The sequence below is a fragment of the Pelophylax lessonae genome (genome assembly GCF_965119305.1).
Source record: "Pelophylax lessonae genome assembly, chromosome: 9".
NCBI lineage: Eukaryota > Metazoa > Chordata > Amphibia > Anura > Ranidae > Pelophylax > Pelophylax lessonae.
In genome coordinates, this window is record NC_138776.1 from 205,545,708 (window position 1) to 205,570,276 (window position 24,569).

Sequence of the window (24,569 nt, forward strand, 5' to 3'; positions counted from 1 at the left end):
CAGATAGCTAAAAGCAACAATGGTGTCTGAGAGGCAGAAATTGCCCATTTCTCAAGGAACCTCAAGAAACCTCACAAAACCCTGTGTTAGAGTAACGAACGATCGGCGGGTCCCGGCTGACATCAAATCTGATCAGTTCCCGCTGTGTAAAATCTTAGTGGGAGCGAACCGCTGGCGGCATACCCCCAAAACCCATACCTCCCAAAACCCAAAAGTTTAGAATCAGCTATATATAGGTGATTCTGCACAGAACAGCCACCCTGTAGCAGTAAATCTGCTATGTGAAAAAAATAATATTAAACCCGCGCAAAAGTGATGCAAACTAATATCACCTGCAGCTGCTGCTCACTTAGTTAAAAAAACAAGAAATTTGTAAAATATTAAAAACAGTGCGTGTGAAAATACAAAATAAACATACATTACAAATCCATAATATAATAAAGTCCACTAGTGACAAAAATCTGAACCATTCAGTAATACTGATAATAATAATAACGTGCACTAGTGACAGAAATCTAATACCATACAATCATACTAATGACAATAAATATTCTAAGGTGCCGAAAAAATATATAAATAACAATAAATGTTCTAAAAGGCAAAAATGTGCAATAAGTGCCAAAGTGCTAAATCCAGTGCAGTCCAAAAAATATATACAGTCCACTCAAATTAGATAAAGTGCTGAATACAGTGCTTGAAGTGCTCCACACAAGTGTCAAGTGCTTCCAAAGAGACCCTTTTGGGGATCCACTCACCAGACTTAGGATAAATCTGAGCCTTATATATGCATCCAAACAGATAGCCAGTAGGGATGGATAGGGCAGCTGAGCCTCCAAATAAACCTCCAGCCTCAGACTTAGGATATAATACAGGCTCAGATCTGCAGTGGTTTTCCCCAGGATAACTAGTAGGAATGGATGAGCCTCCAATACACCTCCAGCCTCCTCTATAATTCCTCCTTGCTCAGATGCTCAAATAAAAGAGGGAAGGAGCCAAAGATAGTGAAGCCTGTATGGTATTTATTGCATAAAAATTATATTAAAACTACTCACAAAAGTAAATCAGGTAACAGCGTTATATCACAATCGATAGTCACAGTAAGTCGATCCTCTTCTGGGTATGCTGCCGGAGTGCGTTCCACGGTGGTTTAGGAAGTGACGTCGTGTCTGCCAGGAAGTACGTTGACGCGTTTCGTCCACCTACAATGGGCGTTATCAAAGACATCTTAACAGGAAACACACACACACATCATAGGTTAAACTGGATGGACTGATGTCTTTTTTCAACCTCGCTAACTATGTAACTATGTAACCTTTCTGATCTCGGGGGAACCCCTGCTACAAGTTAAAAAACTACAACTCATGACACAGTGTGACCATCAGTGGGAAGAATGCTCCTTTCTCTTGTCATCATTGAGAAGAATTACCCCTTACAGATAGCTAAAAGGAACAATGGTGTCTGAGAGGCAGAAATTGCCCATTTCTAAATGAACCCCTAGCAACCTCACTAAACCCTGTGTTAGAGTAACGAACGATCGGCGGGTCCCGGCTGACATCGAGTCTGCAGGACCTGCTGATCAGTTCCCGCTGTGTAAATTCTTAGTGGGAGCGAGCCGCTGGTGGCATACCCCCAAAACCCATACCTCCCAAAACCCAAAAGTTTAGAATCGGCTATATATAGGTGATTCTGCACAGAACAGCCACCCTGTAGCAGTAAATTTGCTATGGGGCAGTTGTGAACCGGTTATTGAGTCATCAGGGATCTTTTAGAAACATGGCAAGGGCAGATGGGGTGTGTGGAAGTGATCAGGTGGCTATAAAACCACTAGATCCTTCCATCTCGGAGCTGACAGTCAACTTGTCAGATTTACACACATCAAGTGTGTTGAAAACCCCCTGCTGCTGCTGACATAATAAGGAGAGCTGTCTCCTGACTCTCAGTGGTGCTGATCAGAAGAGCTGTTTCCTGATAATCTGCAGGTCCTGCACTGCAGGTGTGACCCAGAAGTACTAATGGCCACTCACCAGAGAGAAGACCTTTGGTTGGATTCCAGGAGAGTTGAGTGTTACAATTGTATACCGTATGCAGAGCTTTAATGGACTACCATTAGGCATTGGTTATATTTATTATATTTACCACTTTGTTAAACCTGTATATTGTCTTGTTGTTCTTGATCCTTCATTCATTGATCTTTATAACCATGGTTAATGCTTAACCACTTAAGAAAACGGGCCTATTTCTGACACTTGTTGTTTACAAGTTAAAATCAGTATTTCTTTGCTAGCAAATGACTTAGAACCCCCAAACATTATATATATATATATATATATATATATATATATATATTTGCGCAGCGGTCTTTTAAACGCAATTTTTTGGGGAAAAAATAAATTTCACTGCATTTAAAAAAAACAAAACAGTAAAGTTAGCCCAATTTTTTTATATAATGTAAAAGATAATGTTACGCCAAGTAAATAGATACCCAATCTGTCATGCTTCAAATTGCGCACGATCGTGGAATGGCGACAAACATTGCTACTTAAAAATCTGCAAAGGCGATATTTTAAACATTTCTACAGGTTACCAGTTTAGAGTTACAGAGGAGGTCTAGGAATAGAATTATTGCTCTAACGATTGCGGTGATACCTCACATGCGTGGTTTGAACACCGTTTACATATGCGTTCGCTTCTGCATGCAAATTTTGCGGGAGGGGGCGCTTTACATTTTTTTTTTCTTATTTTTACATTTAATTTTTTATTTTTACACTGTACTTTAAAAAAACTGTAAAATGTAAACATCCCTTGTAATAGAAATAAGCAGGACAGGTCCTCTTTAATGTGAGATCTGGGGTCAAAAAGACCTCAGATCTCACATCTACACTAAAAAGCAAATTAAAAATGTTGTAATGAAAAAAAATTGGCCCTTTAAGGCTGTTGGGAGGAAGCGACGTATGACATCGCTCCGGTCCTCCAAGGCCATAAAGTTGAGTAGGGGCCAGCTTGCCCCCACTCGACTTCCTGCCTAGGAGGGGAAAGGACAGGATCATTTTCGAAGACCAGGAAGCCGCGGGAGGAGGGGAGCGCCTCTCCCACTACCCATAAAACTGATCCCCTGGCAAATCTGCCACTAGGACCACTTTTATGAGAAAGAGGACCGACCGCCCCGGGAAAAAAATACCGGGCTTATGGCAGCTAGGTATTTAACTTCAAAATAGCGACGTATAACTGTGGCAGGCAGTCCAGAAGTGGTTAAACTTTAATTAAAAAGTTAAATATCAGTATTAGTTTTTGAATGTTATTTTGTAATCACTATTAGAAATGTTTTACTGAGAATATACAAAGAAATTGTATTTTTTCTAGTCTGTGGGTAATTATGTTGATAGGTAATGTTCTTGTTTTCTTTGTAGGTATCCTTATCTGAAGACACTCTCCCTCAACAGTAAATCTCTCCCTCCTCCAGAAACAATAGATCCCCCACCAGCATCAATAGAGCTTCCCAGCAGCCAGCATCAATCAGGGCCGCTGATAGAAATCACAGGGCCCCATACAGACTTACACCCCCCCCCCCCCCAGCGGGCTTTGGTAAAAAATCATTACGACAGACTTACCTAAAAAAACGCATCTCTCCAACAGTGTGCTGTCACTACTGAGAGGGATTCTATCTTTGTTTGGTCTTCTCTCTGGGTTCTTGGGCTCCAGCCGTTTGGCTAAACCATAATGATGTGACTCACACGCATGCATGCGGGAGTCATGCTCACAGCACAGCTCACACAATAGATGGCATGCTGTCCTTCTAGAGAACAGTGCACATATGCCAGTGCTATCCCTGGCTGCTACATATAGGAGATATTCACTGTACTTACAGGTAAGCCCTATTATAGGCTTACCTGTATAGCTGATACATGGATTTACAGAGGGAATTGACAATGTATGGGAGAAAAATAAAAGTTGCATAGGCCAGGAAGCAGTCTGGGGGAGAGGAGTGGGAAGCCCAGCTACATAAAGCACACTAAACTGCACTGGAACAAGATAAAAGGCAGCTACTGTATGGAACCGGTCTAACAGTAAATTCTTCACCCCATGGGAATGCAGCTGTTCAGCACAACCAGGGAGAGCGATGGAAAAAATATACAGGAAGAGAGAAACAAAGATGCAGAGGAAACAAACTCACTGAGAAGAGCTAAGATGAGAGAAAGTGCTGCAAGGGGGAAGTGGGGGGTGCAAAGGGAGGGGAATTAGTGAGGTACAACAATTACAGAACTGTGTCTCTTTCTCCGACAGCTAAAAGCTGGCAAAATGGAGAGAGGGAGAGAGCAGCATTCAGCTGCTGAAGGAAGAGACACAGTTCTGTAATGGTTGTCCCTCACTAATCCACCTCCCTTTTTTCAAAACCCTACAAGAGGACAGGTGGTCCCCCCCCATTAGCGGCCCTGGCATCAATACACACTTCAGCAAAAGACAGCCACCCCCCTCAGAAAGCAGTGTCCCTGCTTTACAAAACTATGAAGACCCGAGACCATACTAACTTTCCATCCTTTATCTCTGCCTGGGAGAAAGACTTCCAACTGTCCTTTACTAATGCTCAGAAGCAAAAAATTCTTAAACTGGCACATACCTCGGCCATCTCCTCAAAGACTGTACAAGACAAGATGGCACCTAACCCAGGTCACTCTCCACCATATGTTCCCAAACACCTCAAACCACTACTGGAGAGTTTGTAACGAAATCTCTATGCATGCTCACATCTGGTGGCATTGTCCCCTTATACAAACTTATTGGTTCACGATTCTTAAGTATGTTGGGGACATTCAAGGATTCTCTATTAAAGCTGATCCTTGGGAGGTGTTTTACTATACGGAGATATCAATCTCCCAATATCAAAGATCCATTACTCCACATCTCCTGAACACAGCCAAATCTCTAATTCCCTGTCATTGGAATGAACCTACAATACCCACAGTTAAGCAGTGGCTAAAAGTGGTAGATCAAACCTACCGCATGGAAGACATGACTATGGATTACAGAGGCCTGTCGAACAGGTCGCACAAGATCTGGGCATGTTGGCTGTCCTTAATTCAATCTGCAACTTATGCTAATGTGATGTCATGTGTATCTTGATGTTCTAGGTTTTTGATTATAAAACGGTGCCCATAGGCAGGATCGCTTCTTATACTTTCTCTTTTCCTTCTTTACGTTTTCCTTTTCTCTCAATCCTTTCTGTTCTCTCTCTCTCTTTCCTACTATCTGCTGTTCTCCTTTGTTGTGTTGCCAAATATTACAATCTATAACCCTGGAGTTGTTTGATGTTTGTAATGAACAATACAATGTTTCAAATGTGGCGATTGCTTCTGTTAACCCTACTGTTGTGGTGGTAAATAGCCCACTGAAATGTTATGTACTTGTTTGTTAAAATGTGGATGCCAGCTACCATGTTTTGTATTGTGAAAATTCTTTAATAAAAAATGATTAAACAAAAATTACACCTTTCAGCACATCCCAGCACCCCTTGGCATATAAATTCAGTGCTGGAGGTGCCAAAACTGCGTTCCCTCTAAAAAAAAAAAAAAAAAAAGCCCTGAGTATATACAATATACAGTGGGTACGGAAAGTATTCAGACCCCCCTTAAATTTTTCACTCTTTGTTATATTGCAGCCATTTGCTAAAATCATTTAAGTTCATTCTTCTTCCTCATGAATGTACACATAGCACCCCATACTGACAGAAAAACACAGAATTGTTGACATTGTTGCAGATTTATTAAAAAAGAAAAACTGAAATATCACATGGTCCTAAGTATTCAGACCCTTTGCTCAGTATTTAGTAGAAGCCCCCTTTTGATCTAATACAGCCAGGAGTCTTTTTGGGAAAGATGCAAGTCTTTCACACCTGGATTTGGGGATCCTCTGCCATTCCTCCTTGCAGATCCTCTCCAGTTCTGTCAGGTTGGATGGTAAACGTTGGTGGACAGACATTTTTAGGTCTCTCCAGAGATGCTCAATTGGGTTTAAGTCAGGGCTCTGGCTGGGCCATTCAAGAACAGTCACTGAGTTGTTGTGAAGCCACTCCTTCGTTATTTTAGCTGTGTGCTTAGGGTCATTGTCTTGTTGGAAGGTAAACCTTCGGCCCAGTCTGAGGTCCAGAGCACTCTGGAGAAGGTTTTTGACCAGGATATCCCTGTACTTGGCCGCATTTATCTTTCCCTCGATTGCAACCAGTCATCCTGTCCCTGCAGCTGAAAAACACCCCCACAGCATGATTCTGCCACCACCATGCTTCACTGTTGGGACTGTATTGGACAGGTGATGAGCAGTGCCTGTTTTTCTCCACACATACCGCTTAGAATTAAGGCCAAAAAGTTCTATTTTGGTCTCATCAGACCAGAGAATCTTATTTCTCACCATCTTGGAGTCCTTCAGATGTTTTTTTAGCAAACTCCATGTGGGCTTTCATGTGTCTTACACTGAGGAGAGGCTTCCGTCGGGCCACTCTGCCATAAAGCCCCGACTGGTGGAGGGCTGCAGTGATGGTTGACTTTCTACAACTTTCTCCCATCTCCTGACTGCATCTCTGGAGCTCAGCCACAGTGATCTTTGGGTTCTTCTTTACCTCTCTCACCAAGGCTCTTCTCCCCCGATAGCTCAGTTTGGCCGGACGGCCAGCTCTAGGAAGGGTTCTGGTCGTCCCAAACGTCTTCCATTTGAGGATTATGGAGGCCACTGTGCTCTTAGGAACCTTAAGTGCAGCAGAAATCTTTTTGTAACCTTGGCCAGATATGTGCCTTGCCACAATTCTGTCTCTGAGCTCTTCAGGCAGTTCCTTTGACCTCATGATTCTTATTTGCTTTGACATGCATTGTGATCTGGAAGGTCTTATATAGACAGGTGTGTGGCTTTCCTAATCAAGTCCAATCAGTATAATCAAACACAGCTGGACTCAAATGAAGGTGTAGAACCATCTCAAGGATGATCAGAAGAAATGGAAAGCACCTGAGTTAAATATAGGAGTGTCACAGCAAAGGGTCTGAATACTTAGGACCATGTGATATTTCAGTTTTTCTTTTTTAATAAATCTGCAACAATGTCAACAATTCTGTGTTTTTCTGTCAGTATGGGGTGCTATGTGTACATTCATGAGGAAGAAGAATGAACTTAAATGATTTTAGCAAATGGCTGCAATATAACAAAGAGTGAAAAGTTTAAGGGGGTCTGAATACTTTCCGTACCCACTGTATATATATATATATATATATATATATATATACACAGTACACACTGTACATTTTAGGCAGAAATGGGTTAAAGCTCTTTTTTTCTTACTGTCTGTATCTGTTTTGGAAGGTTTATACTTTTCCTTTTAAATAGCTAAGTTAAAATAAGTTTTAGTTTGTGATGAGCCTTAAGGGAAATTAAAGTAAATCTAAACCTTAACAAGATAACATTTAGTTGCCTAATTTTTGTTTCTTATAAAACACTGGCATCTCGGGGATACTAATCTCCTCCATTCTCTGAGCCACTACTTGTCTATGTGTACATACTCCAGCATTGGCTGCACATGATTGCTCTGGGCCATTCCAGCAGGGACCATACACATTTCAATCCATGCATGGACAAACTTTGACCCATGTATGGGCAGGCTGGTTGTACAGAAGTCAATCTGCTGATTTTCCCTGCTTTATCAGTATACCATTTGCTATAGCCAGCAGTGCTGATGTATTCTGATCAGTAACAAACAAGCAAGAGGCTCCGAGGAAGAGGCGATGCCTCGAAACGCGTAAGCCTGCACAGCTTCAGGGGACGATTCAATCCCAATCTTGTTGCTGAGGATTTTATTCTATTTGATGTGCTTTTTATCAAGAAACTCGTTTGTGAGTATTTTTAATCTATTATTTTAATAAACCTGTCTAAGAGATAATGCACTAGGCCGGTGCGCCCTTGTTTTGTTGTCGTTTATAGTATTCTGATCAGTGTATTTTTATCAGGGTGGAAACAGGGGGGCTACAAGCCTCCAGAGAAGTTGTGGTGTGGATTGCAGTCTGTTTTCTCCCCCAGGCTTCTGTCAGTGTCAGAGAAGCCACACTTGAGGCTGGAGGTACACATCTACATTGGGCTCCACAAGGATTGCAGGATTAGGAGCTTTATCGGTGAATGCACTTCATGAACAAGGCTGCCTGCTGCACACTCAGGAGGGGACATAGTGACCAAGAAGGGGAAAGGGGGATGGGGGCATGTAAGGATGATTTGAGGGGAATAAAATGATATGTGCTGAGGGTGTCTGGGGGGGTTCTGATTTAGAATTCCCCCCCCCATACTCACCTTCTAGCACAAGTAATCTCCCCTCCCAATGCTCCCTCAGCACATATCCTCTTACCCCCACCCCCCCCTCCAAATTTTAGAGAAGCCAGCAGCCAGAGAGGAAGCAATCCCAGCATCTGAGACCTCCAGCCTCCAGGTGCTCATGCTAGCGCTCTCCTGCCAGGTGTGTTAGAGCCAATTCACACTGTCCACACACTAAACTGCAGCGGTTTACTCTGTAGGAAGTGCTCCAATCAAGGGAGATGGGGTGGCGGGGGGGAGGGGGGGGGGTGTTGTGAGGTGCATTTTGTCGCATCACACAGCTCCCTTTTGCTCTTTTTTTTGTACAAACATTTATTCATGTCACTGTACAGCAGCGCAGTGCAATGTGCTGTTGTACAGTGACATGCAATGCCTTCCTGTGTACTGTGATAAAATGAAGCAATGTTAGCGTTGCTTCTGAATTAAATTTGTTATGTGCATTGTTGTACGTTTTTAAGTATTACCTGGATTGCTTTGTGAACAGCCATGACTGTCTTTTTAAAAGATTAACTTCACCTGTGAAGGCATGTCACATGTTACATCAACAATTTGGTGTAATCTGTAACATGTTCTAGCCCTCTGATCTCTCCCCTCCCTGTGACAGTGGGTGGGGGATCTTCTCTCCTCACCCGCTGTCACATTTTGAAAATACAATGGCTTTGTGTGGCTCTGCCCACACAGCCACATTAGTCATTCACAGCAATCTGTGAATGAGAGAACTACAAGTACTGTCTGCCATTGTGACTAACGGCTTGTAGTTCTGAAAGAACTGGAAGGGCGCTGATGAGCACACTCGTAGTTCATTCATGAGCCCTGCAGCTTGTAAACAGTCAGTCCGTATTGGAAAGAGGCAGGGCTAATCTGCAGCATCCTGACATTGCACCCTTGATCCACTAATCATGGGTGCAATGCTTTCCAGAGTCCTGAAGGGAAAAAAATGCACATTTGTTTATTCAGCCAAAATATGTGCATTTAGAATTGTTTTCTCAAAAGGGGAGGGTTAAATTTTAATGTTGTTGAATATGAAGTTGGTATGTAATTTTAGAGATTTTTGCATACATTTGTAGTATTTACAGTGCCTTGAAAGTCCCAGCCAACTATTTTGTTTTTATATTGTTTTGGGAGAGGGGGGTTCACTCTCCTAACCCCTACACTGTGTGTTACACACCCCTGACCTGTACACTCTCTTTGTTTTCTACTCTTGACTCCTACTATGCATTATACACTCCTTAACCCTGCATTTTGTGCATAACACTCCTGTCCCCTGTGTTCTGTGCATTACATACTCCTGACTCCAACACCTGGCTACAGCCCTCTGTGCGTTACATATTTCTAATCCTTGAACACTTTGCAATGCGCACCCTGGACCCTTATGTTATTTATCCTAAACTTGACACTGACTGCCAAGCTCTGTGCATTACGTAATCCTGACACTTGCACTCTGTAGAGCAGAGTGCAGGGGTGTACAATGCACAGACTCTTTCAGCACTCTATACATTACATTGTACATGTATACTTCTCTCCAAAATGTTTATTGTCTCAACCAGGGATTTTTTTTCTCAGAAAACAAAACCCCCAAATCTGACCCCCCGCCCATACACACCCTCCAAACCGCACAAAATAGTGGGTGTGATCCAATTTCACTAATAGTGGGAGGATCTTAAATACTATGTGTGCATTGCATGCAGATTTCAGAGGTGTGCTACATGCTATGTGCAGAGTTTGAGGGTGTGCTATGTGCAGAGTTTGGGGGTATGCTACGTGCAGAGTTTGGGGGTGTGCTACGTGCATAGTTTGGGGGTGTTCTACGTGCATAGTTTGGGGTGTGCTACGTGTAGAGTTTGATGGGGGGTGCTATGTGCATAGTTTGGGGGGGTGCTATGTGCATAGCTTGGGGGGTGTTCTACGTGCAGAGTTTGGGGGTGTGCTACGTGCAGAGTTTGGGGGTGTGCTACGTGCAGAGATTGGTGGTGTTGCTATGTGCAGAGTTTGGGGATGTGCTACGTGCAGAGTTTGGGGGTCTGCTATGTGCAGAGTTTGGGGGTCTGCTATGTGCAGAGTTTGGGGGTGTGTTATAAACAGAATATAGAGTTCAGCCTTCATCCACAGCTGCTTACCTCTGCAACCCCCATCCACATCTCCATTTCACCTCTCTTCAGCTCTAACCTCTGCATGCAAACCCCCCCCCCCCCTCTTAAAAGCTTCACCATCTTCCACATGTCTTACTTTTGTTGCTGTATTAATTTTAAGCACCCATCCGGTTCTAGTACCGCCTACAAATTGTAGGCGACTCTGCCACTCTCATTTGCAGGGAAATGATCCAGTGGGGGTGTCAGCATCTGCCATGCACCCTAGGCACCTGCTTCTCACTTGTCCTCATTCTATACTCAGTGAGAACCACTGGGAAACAAACGATCATTTGTGAATACAGAAGCTGGATGTAACGACACCCCAAGTATGAAAGGGGTTACAGTCGTCTAGGATAATCCGCTCCCGAACACCAGGACAGCTATCGACCAATCCAATCCGCCATACATGAAGCCCATCAATAATTCCCCCCAAGTACGAGACAAGGCTCTGTAGTGAGGTTCGATCAAGAGTAACTCTTCTCTTTTATTGAAAGAAACACAGCATTTATATATACTTTGAGAATACCACATGAACAATGACTGTGTAATTACCTCCCTTAGTAGTCAGCCAGGTGAGCTCATTAACATGCTTATCAATAGTCTCAGACCCAATTAACATACTGTCCTATTTTAGACAAAAGCACTTAGTTAATCAGAAGGCATTCTTTAGGAGGGGCTGCTGGAAACAATCCCCCCCTCTCTCGGCAGCTAATACACATTAAATTAGCAGACACGGTGTCTCTCCTATTTCCTGGACGCCCAAATTAGGAGTTGCACTTCCTGTGCCTTACAGTTTACAGGAATAAGGTAGATCTCCATATTTCCTGAGAGATATGGGTAATGCATATACTGTCCCATTGGAAATAGTCCAAACCATATACTCAGTGTACACCACCCTCCCGGTCACCCTGCATCCATAAAAGATGCAGGGTGACTTAAACATAAGAAAGCCACACAAGGCTGGACATGGTGCCTCCCAACCTCTTTAAAGGAATCTGGGGTCCACAACCCCCATGCCCAAAGTGACTCCTGTCACACTGGACTTCTGTGTTTACAAGTGATGGTAGTGAGCAGGGAGGCGAGGGCCTGAGCCAGAGGTGGGGGAATGGAGTTCCACCAAGTTCCAGCTGAAAAAAAACCCTGGTCTCAACAGTTACTAGTTGCTAAGCCATCCCTGAATATTTTAATCACTACTGGACTGGAAGGTTTTACCCACTTAATGACCAGGCCATTTTTTCTGCGATACGGCACTGCGTTACTTTAACTGAGAATTGCGCGGTCATGCAATACTGTACCCAAATAAAATTTATGTCCTTTTTTCCCACAAACTGAGCTTTCTTTTGGTGGTATTTTGATCACCTGTGCGATTTTTATTTTTTGCACTATAAACAAAAAATATAGACAATTCTGAAAAAAAAAAAAAAAACCCCAAAAAAACAATATTTTTTACTTTCTGCCATAAAACATTCCCAATAAAAAAAAATGAAAAATCTAATTTTTTCATCATTTTAGGCCATGTATTCTGCTACACATTTTTGGTAAACAAAATCCAAAAACTTGTATATAGATTGGTTTGTGCAAAAGTTATCGCATCTACAAATTAGGGGAAAGATTTATGTCATTTTTTTTTTACTAGTAATGGCAGTGATCAGCGATTTTTAGTGGGGACATGCAGCAGACAGATCGGACACCTGACGTTTTTGACACTTTTGGGGGCACCAGTGACATTACTACAGTAATCAGTGTTAAAAATATGCACTTTTACTGTGCTAATGACACTGGAAAGAAAGGGGTTAACACCAGGGGCAACACCAGGGGCAATCAAAGGATTAAATGTGTCCCTAGGGGGGGATTTCTAACTGTGTGGAGATGGACTTGCTGGATGAACACAGAGATCTGTGTTCCTAAATAAGAGGAACACAGGATCCCTGTGTTCATCACTGACAGAACAACGGTCTGCCATGTTTACATAGGCAGACCGCTATTATGTCTCCACGGGGAGTGATCGCGGGTGCCCGGCAGACATCCCGACTGCCGGACTCGCTGATTGGCTCCCCCTGTGGCCAATCGGCGCACCCCCACTAGCTGTCCCGTGAAACGACGTACAGGTACGCCGCTTTGCGGGACAGAGTCTACCTGCCGGCATATAAGTACAGCGGCTGGTCGGCAAGTGGTTAATGAAGTTCTTCTTTAGGGTAGTCTCAGACAAAGTGTTAGCTCTCTGTCTGATTTCATCATGTGCAAAAACCTTGTACAATAATGAAAGTTTTTTTTTTCTTTTCTAATAATTGTGCTTGTGGCGCAGCAATCACAGCATATTTTATATCTACCCGAAAGCCTGGGTTTTGCTTAACCGTGCCCTATATGCCCCTCCCACCATTCCCAGTTTGGCCACACCTATTTGTTTGCAGTGGACCACATAGCACGTCGCAGGTCACTAAGATGTCCCTCGTTTCTACATTCTAAAGTTGGGAACTATGCAGGTCCCATAGGTGTGTGCTTGGACACACCCTAATCTAGGGGTTGGCAACCCATCAAAACCAGGAGAAGCGGAGTAGGGTATCAGGGTGGCATTTAGTGGAAACAATGTGCTGTATTTTCCTCCTGCAGCAACTGAAAGTCTGCTTCTCCTCTTCTCCCTCCTGCTGGCATTCAGATGCTACAGGAGGAAAATACAGTCCATTGTTTCCACTAAATGCCACCCTGATACCCCGCCTCTTCAGGTTCACCTTTCTAGTGCTGCCTGGCTCCCTGTGTGCTCCATTGGCCTCCCTCACATGCAGTGCTGCCGTCTCTTGCCAGCTTCTGTGGGGGATGTTTTAGGATGGAGAACAGGGGAATGGGCCAGTAAATATTTCACTTATCAGCCCCTTCCTTTTGTGAATGAACACAATGAGTGATTAGTACTGATCACTCACTATGTTCGGTCATACCTGAAGTATAGGAAACTGTGTTTATTATGCTTTAGCTTGTGAACGAAACAGAAGCTGCTCAACACAGAGCACTTCCCATCCATTCATTGTCGAGTGCAGCTCAGGCTGCAGAGAAAGGGACTGGAGAATCTTTGTCCTCAGTCCATTTCTCTGGTGTAAAAGTGAGACATCAGGAATCTGTATAGACCACTGATATTTCACCAAAGCCCCCAACAGGGCTCCTAAAATATGAAAAAAATAATGAAATTATAAAAAATAAAATTGTAAAAAATAAAAAAATTGTAAAAAAAAATAAAATAAAAAACTACTGACACAGTCCAGTGCCCTACTGACACTAACCTCTGCCCTACTGACACCGCCCTGTTTGGAGGGGGGATGCTGAACTGAGTCTTTGGCCCAGGTGAAATAATATCTAGAATGTCTGATTCTGATGGAGCCTCCCCACTGTCAGAATACAAAGGCATAGCGGGAGGATTCCCACATCCCCACATTAGGTATTTTTTTTCATTCAACCTGCTATTTGAACATAAAAAAAAGACCAATCTATGGGCTGCTTTAGTGTGGCTGCTTTTAGTGTCATATGGGGGCATAGGTGACAACACAGACAGGACCACTGTTGAGAGACAGTATTCACTGCAAAACAATAAGTGCCTGAATCTTTATGGCAGAATAACTGGGCATTTTTTCACTGAAAGCCGCAATTTTAAAAAGACGAAAAACAACTTTTTAAATTATAATATGCTAAAGTCTATATGAAATTTTAGTAATTTGGCCTAAATCTACCTTGATGTTATATGTAAATCAAAAATATTTATGGTTTGCACGTTTTTTAGTAATAGCACGTAATTTTCTTAGTTACAAAAAAGCGTGTCCTGAGAGCTACTTCTCAGTGCCTATCTATTATCTGTTTCAGCTTCAGGTGCACGTTTTCTATTATATGGAGGAGTTAGTATTGCTATGGACAAGATATGAATCTTTTGGCATTTTCTTTATTTAATTTTGATCTCTGCCCTGTAAGGCTCATGTGTTGCTAGTTCTTTTTTTTTTTTAGTTTGTAAAGATGTTGAGATTTATAAATATAACTTATCAAGCAGTAATATAATTATGTAAAATAGCAGACAAAGCAATAAATAGTAGAGCTCTGCTAATACAGTGCAAATACATGTCTTAATTCTAAATACAAACCCGATTCCAAAAAAGTTGGGACACTACAAATTGTGAATAAAAACAGAATGCAATGATGTGGAAGTTTCAAATGTCAATATTTTATTCAGAATACAACATAGATGACACATCAAATGTTTAAACTGAGAAAATGTATCATTTTAAGGGAAAAATAAGTTGATTTTAAATTTCATGACATCAACACATCTCAAAAAAGTTAACACAAAGGCCATGTTTACCACTGTTTGGCATCCCCCCTTCTTTTTATAACAGTCTGCAAACATCTGGGGACTGAGGAGACAAGTTGCTCAAGTTTAGGAATAGGAAATTTGTCCCATTCTTGTCTAAAACAGGCTTCCATTGCTCAACTGTCTTAGGTCTTCCTTGTCGCATCTTCCTCTTTATGATGCGCCAAATGTTTTCTATGGGTGAAAGATCTGGACTGCAGGCTGGCCATTTCAGTACCCGGATCCTTCTTCTACGCAGACATGATGTTGTAATTGATGCAGTATGTGGTCTGGCATTGTCATGTTGGAAAACGCAAGGTCTTCCCTGAAAGAGAGGACGTCTGGATGGGAGCATATGTTGTTCTAGAACTTGGATATACCTTTCAGCATTGATGGTGCCTTTCCAGATGTGTAAGCTGCCAATGCCACACGCACTCATGCAACCCCATACCATCATAGATGCAGGCTTTTGAACTGAGCGCTGATAACAACTTGGGTTGTCCTTGTCCTCTTTAGTCCGGATGACATGGCGTCCCAGTTTTCCAAAAAGAACTTCAAATTTTGATTCATCTGACCACAGAACAGTTTTCCACTTTGCCACAGTCCATTTTAAATGAGCCTTGGCCCAGAGAAAACGCCTGTGCTTCTGGATGATGTTTAGATATGGCTTCTTTTTTGGCCTATCGAGTTTTAGATGGCAACAGCGAATGGCACGGTGGATTGTGTTCACCGGCAATGTTTTGTGGAAGTATTCCTAAACCCATGTTGTGATTTCCATTACAGTAGCATTCCTTTATGTGATGCAGTGCCATCTAAGGGCCCGAAGATCACGGGCATCCAGTATGGTTTTCCGGCCTTGACCCTTACGCACAGATTTTGTTTGAGATTCTCTGAATCTTTGGATTATATTATGTACTGTAGATGATGATAACCCCAAACTCTAAAACGGGGGGGGGGGGGTTCTTTTGTACACATATAAATGAGTAGGTTCTGCCGCCGTCCCTATGTAAATATATGGGGGGTTGCTGGTGCCTTAGACCAGAGGGGGTGGGACTTTGTGGGCAAGTGGATGGTTTGTGCAACCAATAAATCGGATATGGTATAAATGAATAAAAATAATAATAATTTATTACAGAAAAAAGAGAGATTGCATATATTTTGCATATAATATAAACAAGTATTCAGTGAACAATGTGCTTGGGGAAAGAGACCCAAGTGTGAGGAAGGTAAGAGTGATTCAAGGGAATCAGTGACAGTGGTGCATCTGGTGACATTTACAAGGATTTTTTGCTGTTTTTCCAGTAGATGTTTGAATGGAAAATTATTCCCAGAAAAATCCGCGTTTCGGCTCTATTACGGGCCTTTATCAAAGCGTTTAGTCACTCAGTAGGTAATCTACAAGCACATTGTTCACTGAATACTTGTTTATAATATATGCAAAATATATGCAATCTCTCTTTTTTCTGTAATAAATTATTATTATTTTTATTCATTTATACCATATCCGATTCATTGGTTGCACAAACCATCCACTTGCCCACAAAGTCCCACCCCCTCTGGTCTAAGGCACCAGCAACCCCCCAGATAACCCCAAACTCTTTCAAATTTTTCTCAGAGAAACTCCTTACTGATATTGCTCCACTATTTTTCACCGCAGCATTGGGGGAATTGGTGATCCTCTGCCCATCTTGACTTCTGAGAGGCACTGCCACTCTGAGAGGTTCTTTTTTTACCCAATCATGTTGCCAATTGACCTAATAAGTTGCAAATTGGTCCTCCAGCTGTTCCTTATATGTACATTTAACTTTTTTGGCCTCTTTTTGCTACCTGTCACAACTTTTTTGGAATGTGTAGCTCTCATGAAATCCAAAATGAGCCAATATTTGGCATGACATTTCAAAATGTCTCACTTTCAACATTTGATATGTTATCTATATTATATTGTGAATAAAATATACGTTTATGAGATTTGTAAATTAGTCCATTCCTTTTTTACTCACAATTTGTACAGTGTCCCAACTTTTTTGGATTTGGGTTTGTAAAACTACTGAAGTGAATATTTACTTAGATAAACACAAATGTTTTAGTTGAATTGAAGTTTTGTAACCAATGACAGAAGGAAAGAAAAGTGAAATAAAAGCAACAATTTTATTGAAAAGCAAGGAAAACAAAATGGTACAAGCATTGTATGGTACTGGCCTCACACAGGCACATACACTTGTAGTCCAAGAATGGACCATACATGTTTTGTGCGAATATAGCCAGTAGGCAGCCCATTCATATCTATTGGAACACAGTTGTAATTTTCCAATAAATTTTATAAAATGTGGGCCGTCTGAAGTTTTTTGACATACTATAACACCTATTTAATTTATTTTTCTATATATAAATGTAAAGCAGAATAATTTGAGAATTTTCGAATAATCCGTACATCATGGTATATCATGTAAGACCAAACTAAACAACACACCTCAGGAAATACCGCCATGGCTAACAGAAGATAGACTTAGAACTAAACTATAGAAACTTAACATAAATAAATCACCGGGACCGGTTGGCTTGCACCCGCGGGTTCTTGTAGAGCTCAGCCAGGTGATTGCCAGACCATTATTCTTGATCTTTAAGGATAGTTAACAGACCGGTATGGTGCCAGCTGATTGGAAAAAAGCCAACGTGGTACCAATATTTAAAAAGGGGCCGAGATATATCCCGAGTAACTATAGGCCGGTCAGCCTAACATCAGTAGTCTGCAAGATTTTGGAGGGGATGTTAAGGGACCACATACAAGACTTTAGTAATGAAAACGGTATTAGTAGTAATCAGCATGGATTCATGAAAAATCGTTCTTGCCAAACCAATCTAAAAACCTTCTATGATAAAGTGAGCTGCCACCTAGATAAAGGTAAGCCTGTGGATGTGGTGTACCTGGACTTTGCAAAGGCCTTTGACACAGTTCCCCATAAACGCCTCCTGTTCAAACTAAGGAAGGTAGGTATGGACCATAAGGTGAGTACCCGGATAGGGAACTGGCTCCAGGGGAGGTTGCAAAGGGTGGTGATTAATGGGGATTACTCAGATTGGGCGGGTGTGGAAACTGGGGTCCCCCAGGGTTCTGTCCTGGGGCCAATCCTGTTTAATTTATTCATAAATGATCTAGAGGAGGGGATATCGAGTAAAATCTCAGTATTTGCGGATGATACTAAAATAAGCAGGCCAATATCTTCTGGGCAGGATGTGGAAACTTTACAAGCGGACCTGAACAAAATTATGGGGTGGGCAACTACATGGCCAGATGAGGTTTAATGTTAAAAAAATGTAAAGTAATGCTCCTGGGTGCCAGAAACCAGAAAGCAAGCTACTCACTAGGGGGGGGGGGGGAACCTCTGGGTGAGTCTAGGATGGAAAAGGACCTGGGGGTACTGGTAGACAACAGGCTTGGCAGTGGCAGGCAATGCCAAGCCGCCGCAAGCAAAGCCAACAGAATACTGGGATGTATAAAAAAGGGGATTCACTCCAGAAATAAAGAGATTATTCTCCCACTCTACAAAACTCTGGTCCGGCCACATCTGGAGTATGCTGTCCAGTTCTGGGCACCGGTCCTCAGGAAGGATGTGCTGGAATTGGAGAAAGTCCAGAGAAGGGCAACAAAAATAATTAGGGGAATGGAGGACATCAGCTATGAGGAAAGACTACAAGCACTGAGCTTATTCTCTCTGGAGAAGAGACGATTGAGGGGGGATATGATATCAATGTACAAATATTGTACTGGCAACCCCAGCATATGGAAAAACCTATTCAGAGAAAGGAAATACAATAAGATACGTGGCCACTCACTCAAACTAGAGGAAAGGCGGTTTAACCTTAAAATACGCAGGGGGTTCTTCACTGTGAGAGCAGTAAGGATGTGGAATTCTCTTCCGCAAACAGTTTTTTGAAACTATCAATGCTCCCTGCTGATACGACTATTAGATGGGCACCTTAAAGACCACAACATATAGGGGTATACAATGTACGGTTAACAGCAAACACACACACACACATCATAGGTTGAACTGGATGGACTGATGTCTTTTTTCAACCTCACTAACTATGTAACTATGTAATTATATACTTGCAGTCAATGTCCTGGGTGTTATCAGAGTTTAGTAGATGAGCCAGGTGTGATCGGCTCAAACTTGACAGATGTCCCTGCTTTGATGGTAAAGGAGAACTCCTTACTGGTTTGATCAGTTGCTTCCCTGGCGGTACTGGCGAGGTAAACACAGCACTGAAACGATGGGCGGTTTCACACTGTAACGATGTCTGACATCGCATGTGGTTCGCACTGCACTGCAGTGCAAATCACATGAAATTTCTGTGCGATGCAAATTCAGTCATACAGATTTGTATGGCTGAATTTGCATCACATTCGGACCAAACTTGTGCAGGACCCTTTTTTTGGTCTGCACCAGAATCATATTGTATGGGTGTTCACACCTATGAGATCTGATTCATGCCAGAATTGACACTTTGCACTGCGATAAGCAAACTGATCTGGGGGTGTCATTAACTTTGTATTGATACTCCCAGTGGTTCACATATGGCAGTGTGAACTGCATGCAAGTTGGGTGCGAAGCGGGAACCTGCAGTGGATTTGCAGGGTTCTTGCATCGCACCAATGTGAACCGAGCCTAAAAGAGGTGAAAGCCTCCTTGCTTTCTGCTTCATTTATCACAGAGGAGATTGAGGAATGGATGTTCTTCCACCTCCTCTGTGGGCAGCTGGCCCAACAAATTGCAGTATTGCTGATCTCCCCGGTGGAACGGGAGAACCCGAGAATGGTGAGATACGGTGGGCCCCCCTTCTGAGTCCTGTAAAAGTGACAGGGCGGTTGTAAAGCCAATCAATCAATTTATTCTGAAAGCTGATCTCTATCTCTAAAAAACAATGCAAGGCATGATCTTTGTATAACCTCTTCCTGTCCAGTACATATATATGTATATTGTCGGAACTATTGGGGCTAAAAGGAATCATATGAGGCCCAAACATATTATTTTACACATTGTTATATGGGCATTCTGGCAGCCATCTTTGTCATGAGGTGAATGTAGGTTCAATATCCTTGAGTGTAGATTCTTACAGAAAATTTTAGAGGCTTAGCAAAGACCTTCTCAGACCAATAAATTAAAGGGGCCCAGACAACACGCCAAGATAAGGACTAGCCATGGTTTATAATGAGAGTGATGTCATTCTTGTCTCGATTTCAACAATGAACAAGGGATCAGGATGTTTCATTTTTTTAAAGGGCTCATTTAAAAAATTTGCTTGAGGAAACATTATTATTTATAGTGATTGTATTAGCAATAATACTATTGCAGCGTTATATTACATGAAACATATATAGGCCTACTTAATTTAATAAGTTCAAAGAACATTTTGTATGTATCTACTTGTATAATATTCAACCGATATTCATTATATATTGGGGGGGGGGGGTTACTCCTTGAATTATATGTGTATTAATATTGATATAGTAGGTATAAGCCTTAAATATATAATGTTGGGTAAATATGTATACCATTTTTTATGTTTAAAATAACTAATTGGTGTCTTGGATTTCACTTTAAGTTTCTTTCCTTTCAATGTATTTGAAAAAGGAATGTTAATTGCTGTGGTTTCAGACCCTATTCAGGCAATATATTTTAAGAGAGATTCTATAATCTGACAGTAAGAAGTGGCATGGGGGTAAACATCCCATAAGATTAAAGTGTTTCTCCAAGGCATAGGTCAGAAGGTTATCTTTGAGAAAATAGTTGAATTAAATTAAATTACCCAAACTTTTATACAGACAAACAGTGCCCCCTGTTTATAATGGCGAGGTAGAGGCACATAGTAAATGTGGCCCCATCTGACGTGTTTTCACAGGGAAAACAAAATCCACGCCCAAATTCCCAAAGAATAAAAGTTTCATGCAAGTTGGAAAATAGAGAGAGAATTGGAAAGATCAAGAAGGAAGTAGGAATACTCTGAGGAAATTCTGACACACTGATGGGAGACATTTGAAGCTGATGGCAGCCTATTCAAAGTGACATCCCAGGCAACAGACATTGAAGTTTTTGGTAAAATATAAATTTATATTTTTCTATAGGCAATTCGCTTGCCATATACATATGACTGAACCATTCAATTTTCTTTATAGCATCAAGATTTGAATTTAGATCATTCTAACTGCAGTATGACCAGTCTATTTTCCAATCTTGGGAGATTATACACATATGTATGAATCCCCTTGAAGCTGGTTTCAGTTCATAGTAAATGGTGCAGTTGTGATGTATTCTTAAAATAAATTAACTTAGTAGAAATTTATTTTACCAAAAACAATCTTGACTTCTAGCAAGTATGGGTTCATGGTGTAACAATTTTTGTCCATGTATTTTTAAACATTGAGTTGTGAACATCTGTTGGCTGAGAGAGGTCACGTGTCAAATCTGTCAAATTTTGTTTTCATATTTTTGTGAGCTCATGAGAAGCTATTAATCACAAGAAGTTATGGGTTTTGGTTACATTGATATTCTGTAATAATATCTTTTGATTGTATTTCTCACATTACCTGCGTGATACATATTATTGAATTTTGTTCCACTTTTTGTGTTTACTACCAGTTATATTTTGATATTATTCTGCACTAATTTTATTTTATAAAAATATATATTTTTGCACAAAATTGTCTTCAAGCTAGCGCCAATAAACGATCTTGAGTTTTTTTTGATTTATGGAAATAGGTTGAGAATCTCCTTAATTATAGATCCTTGCTTATTTGCATAAATATACACTGTTTATCAAAGCAGCATCGACATTCTGACATAAATGGAGGCCCCAGCAAGATGTGCCTAATTTTGAAATAAGGAATATAATTGTGCAAAATATAAATATGTTGCCATTGTCATTGATTGATTATTGCTATTTTTGGATGCAATATTGAACATGGCTGAGTCCAAAAGTGTTCTTGATGAATCTGGTCAAATTGATGCAGACTCTGAGGCTGGTATGTGTAGCAAACAGGTTAGAGAAGCGATCAAATTTAGGGTGATGTCTTTTGTTAAAGATAGATTGACTATTAAAGATGAGCTCAATCACTGGGTAACTGGAATGAAAAGTAGAATTACAGAATATGTAAATGATATTTGGTCTGATGAGTCCTGGGTGGCTTGTTTTCTTTGTCAAATTGCTGATGCTAAAACAAAGAAAGATAAAGATTTACTGATATTTAACTCGTGGCCAGAATTTCTTTATACAATATTTACAAAGTGACAAAATCAGAGATGTAGTTAGTCCAACAGTATAAGAACTGCTTGGACTCTATCTTTACAAGGTTGGCCATTAGAAGTCCGGTATAAACAAAATAAAGAGAGTCCAGTAGCTCAAGGACTTGCCGAACTTCATGATTGTGCGGCTCATTCTCATAAAGAGGAGCTGTTAGATGATTTCTTGGAGGAACAAATCTCTTCCCCTTACAAAGCATATGATGAGGATTACTGTCCTTTACTCCCATGTGCTATTCACACCACCGTAGGGGATGAGATAAAACTAGTAGCAGGTATTGGAATCACATGGACAAGTGAATTCCCAAATGTTTTAGTAGGATACAGCATTGGTGCTAAAAGCAGCCAAGTCACCGAATTAGCTGCTGTATACAAAACTGTTCAAATTGATATAGAGCATAATATCACCTAATTTGTTATAGTCACTGATTCCAATTATGTATTGTAACAGATCAACTGGCACTCCGACCGTGTACCTCCATTGACAGATGCTCCTAGTGCTTCCCGAGGGCTCCAAGCACTCCACCAGACACCATAAACACCTCAGACCCCACAAACTGCCGCAGCTTGGTTGGGGTCTCGCTGTCCCCTACCCACCCTGGACCTACAACAAGGCTCCAGGTTCCCGTGGGTGAACCTCTCTTTCCCCAGAGAGTGCAGCAGGAACAGGAACAAGCTCTTACACAAGCTCGTACAAGAGCTTAGTGATTATCCAAGGGAGTATGAAGGACATAGCAATCCCTTGTAGCATGTTCCAATCAATGAGAGACGGGACTCTAGATTGAGGGGGAAGTATAACTCAACTTTATTGAACAAGAAACAGACTTTATACAGTTTTCCCCCACAAGGTTACCGCCCAGATGGACCTTGTAAGACATCTAGTCTTACAGATACAACCGGCCCTTTGAGGGCAACCATAATGCTGATGCGGCCCACAATGAAATTGGGTTTGACACCCCTGCTTTAGATTTAGTGGGCCCAGACCCCTGTGAGCTTTTTGCTTCCTTTGACAGTTCACTTGTTATTTTAATTACAGCAATGTGTCCCTTTAGGTGGTCATCCTGAATTCAATTATTATCTACCTAATCTGACAAACATCTGACCCAAAAATGAGGCAAAGTCTACTAATAAGCTTTCAGATATGTGATGTGTGAAATGGAAAATATGGTAAAGTGAAGCTAATGTAAGCCATTATTTTACAATCTATTTTAATGTGCAGTCTAATCCGAAGCATGAGAGTAGACAGAATTTGCCCAGACCTGTCAATAAGTATGTGGGCCAGTCTTTTAAAGCACATGTCAAGTGGCCCAATCTGGTCTTTGCTAATTTCATAGAGTATATATTTACCTGCAGTGTAAATTCATAACATTCCTGTAGATGGGTAGGAAAAGAAATGTGGAAATGTATTGTACAATATTGAATTACACAGCTGGAAAAAATAATGGTACTTTGGATTCTTTCCAGAATGGAGTGTGTTAGTAAAAAGCACGTGAAACTCAATTTATCTTTTCTTTCAAGCTCTGCCTTCTGCATCTGACAGCTTCAGATGAACATGAAATATATTCCATAAACACTTTAATCAGTGTGTGACCATTTGCACATAACAAAGACTCTGAGTTTTTCAAAAAGCTTCTAATAGACATCTAAATAAATCTGCAGAGATTGGTTTTGCGTAACTCCTACAAGTAAAGCTTATGCTGATCTTCAGACTTTATTAGGATATGAACACAATTCTAAAATTATACTCAAGTATATTAACTTTTAATAGGGCAACAGTTTAAAAACATATCTTTCAAGCAGTTATGTTTTCACACTGACAGATTTGCAAACTTTAACTCTTTTTTGGACAAGGGATAATTGATTCCTTGATGCACAGGACAATTTCAGCAGTGTCCGCATGTGTCAGTTGAAATAACTTGACAATAACTCTGTTCCTTTTGGGTATGTGATATGGCTCAGGCCTGCTTAGCACTGTGATTGCTCCCACCAGCCATTATGTCATTGCTGTGTCCCGTAGTGATGTCCACACTACAATGCCTAATGGGGAACCAGGCACCCGAAAGACTCAAAGTGTCAAATAGCAGTGTCACAGTAAGCTGTCCAAGAGAGTAAACAACAAAAGGTCCCGGCACTGAACTCCGTGGCACCCACACTGTGTATTGTCACAAATCAATCTGATGTGGCCATCAAAATGAGTACAAAATGACCATCCAACAGGCAACCAGGAGAGACAGCGCTTTCCAGATGTTGGTAATATCATGGAAGTTCTCAGATAATGAACAAGCCGGTGGATACGATAAACAGTTCATTGACCAACCGGGAAACATAGAAATGGATAAACGTCAATTAAAATTGCTGATACAGTACCAGGCTGACCTGGTCCCATGGGGGTCGGTGGATCCTTGGACTTGATAAAGTGCATGCGTGTGAAACGCATCATCATGGAAACATTCCCCCCATGCATTCCAGGCTGGCCCTTCC